Source organism: Argentina silus (genome assembly GCF_951799395.1).
Source record: "Argentina silus genome assembly, chromosome: 15".
NCBI classification, from domain to species: Eukaryota; Metazoa; Chordata; class Actinopteri; order Argentiniformes; family Argentinidae; genus Argentina; species Argentina silus.
In genome coordinates, this window is record NC_139669.1 from 4,030,238 (window position 1) to 4,032,737 (window position 2,500).

Below are 2,500 nucleotides of genomic sequence, written 5' to 3' on the forward strand. Positions count from 1 at the left end.
AGGGAAACACATTAATATTCTGACAGCTTATATCTGTCCAGTCTCACACAATCTCTAGTGACGCGTGATCGTCCTCTCATCTTCTGTTTGCTTCGTCTGACTAAGAGGAAATTGTTCTCTGTCGCTCCCTGTCCTTCTTGACATCAGTGGGGCTGTGTGTCTGTGTGTCTGTGTGTGTGTGTGTGTGTGTGTGTGTGTGTGTGTGTGTGTGTGTGTGTGTGTGTGTGTGTGTGTGTGTGTGTGTGTGAGACAGCACCATGTCATTCAGAGGTTGATTGTGTGAGGCTGTGGAGAAGGACCAACTATCCTCCCTTGTTGTCTCAACCGTACAGATCTATTACCCTTACTCAAGTTCAGCTGATCTGTATTCACACATCGGAGAGGTAGAGAGTGACAAAGAGAGAGAGAGGAAGGGGGGAGAGGGAAGGAGGGGGAGTGACCTCTGTGAAGACAAGACACTCTGGCATGTAAAATATTCTGGGCTGCAGGGGTGACGCCCCCTCCCTCTCTCCTCCCCCCTCTCTTCCCCTTCTCCTCCTCTCCTCCTCTCTCATCTGCTGTACCCTCTCCCCCTCTCGAGGTCAGGCAAAACTAATTACCTGACTCTCTCCTTTAGTTCAGGGGGCTGGACTACAGCACTGCCCCCGACAGCCATACGATGGACCAAGTCAACTACAGACCCCGAAACACTGTTTAGAAGAGAGGTGTTTGTACTGTATGACCATGTAGGCACAGAATAAAAAGCAGAGCAGTGATGTTTCACCATTAAGCTGTTGTTAACCAAGAGATGATTTATATTATGTCAGGAATAGGCATAATGCTCAGAATCTGTCAAATAAGCTTCAAGATGCAGATTCCAGTGCTCTGACAGATATGAAGGATCCTCAGGGTGTGTGTGTGTGTGTGTGTGTGTGTGTGTGTGTGTGTGTGTGTGTGTGTGTGTGTGTGTGTGTGTGTGTGTGTGTGTGTGTGTGTGTGTGTGTGTGTGTGCGTGCGTGCGTGCACATGTGTGTAAAGGTCTGCCTCAGTCACTCTGTTTTGGAAGTTGTTAGACTATAGCTCAGTGAAAACCTCTCCCGAGACCTCTGCTTTAATATCTGCTGTCAAAGAAAAGTTTCTGTCACAGGACTTTTTCAAAGAAAACTTAGCTGTCAGATTGTGGAGAGATCAGTTTCAACCTAAACTAAAACAAAAGCTCTTTGCCTCGGCAGACTTTGGGAATTCAGGCTCCTTCAGAAAACATAAAACACAGTCTGAAGTCGCTCCTCCTCTTCCTTAAGCACACAAGTCTTTTATGTTGTGTGTGTGTGTGTGTGTGTGTGTGTGTGTGTGTGTGTGTGTGTGTGTGTGTGTGTGTGTGTGTGTGTGTGTGTGTGTGTGTGTGTGTGTGTGTGTGTGTGTGTGTGTGTGTGTGTGTGTGTGTGTGCCCGTACGTGTGTCTGTTCTCTTCTCTGTGGTAAATCTGGAGTCTCTGCTGGATTGTTTTGACTGGCAGAGCTGTTTTGACTATAGGCCTGTTGTGACTGGCAGGTGTGTGCATGGGTGTGCGTGGGTGTTCACCGTGAAGCAACACTCTGTCACTGGAGACAGAAGAGGCAAAAAAAAAGAGAAATACTCACTCAGATCCCTGTTCCACACAACCCTTAGAGCTCTGCTCCGTGTGTGTTACATTTAGAATCTTATTCTCCATATACCTTGTGACGCTGGGACTGGGCTCATGGTTCCTTCCAGCTCCTGTCACAAACACCCAGTAACGCACTCCCTCAATCTCATCTCTCCTTTTAGAAACCTCGGCTAGACCCAGCTCTCCTTTCATCTCCCCCTCCCTCCTGCTGTTTCCCTTCTCTCCTCCTCTGTCCCTATCTTCTCTCTATTCCTCTCTCCCCATCCTCCCTCCTACTGTCTCCCTTCTCTCTCCTCATATGCCCCTCTGTTCTCTCTCTCTCTCTCTCTCTCTCTCTCTCTCTCTCTCTCTCTCTCTCTCTCCTCCCTCCTACTGTTTGCCTTCCCTTTCCTCATATGCCCCACTGTTCTCTCTATCCCTCTCTCCCCATCCTCCCTCCAACTGTTTCCCTTCTCTCTCCTCATACTGTATGCCCCTCCGCTTCCTCTGTCCCTCTCTCTCTCCTGCACCCTCCTGCTGTCTTACCCCCTGTCTCTCTCTCCTCCACCCTCCTGCTGTCTTACCCCCTGTCTCTCTCTCCTCTCTTTCTGCTCCCTGTCTCTCTCTCCTCCCGTTCTGCTCCCTGTCTCTCTGCTCTTCTCCAGTCGTCACTTTTGGCTTCCTCATGAAAGGCAGCGCGTCTTAAAGGGGAGTAAAGCCCGACTTCAGAGGGAGCCTATTTATTCTGCAGATGAAAGTGGTCATGGGGAAGCTGAGAGAAGCTGCGAGGAGCCACTTTGACAGTCAATTACACAAATGTGCAGATGTCTGCCAGGGGCAGCCAGGTCTTTGTTTCTGAATCAATGTGACCGTTGAGGATATTAACATCATCTCTGG

The 2,500-nt window shown here is 49.2% G+C and overlaps 1 protein-coding gene across 4 annotated transcripts in view; it reads left to right on the forward strand.

Moving 5' to 3' along the window:
• LOC310816306 (ecto-NOX disulfide-thiol exchanger 2-like) overlaps window positions 1-2,500 on the forward strand; it is a 138,612-nt gene that overhangs the window by 107,628 nt on the left and 28,484 nt on the right. The gene's annotated exons all lie outside the window — the stretch shown is intronic.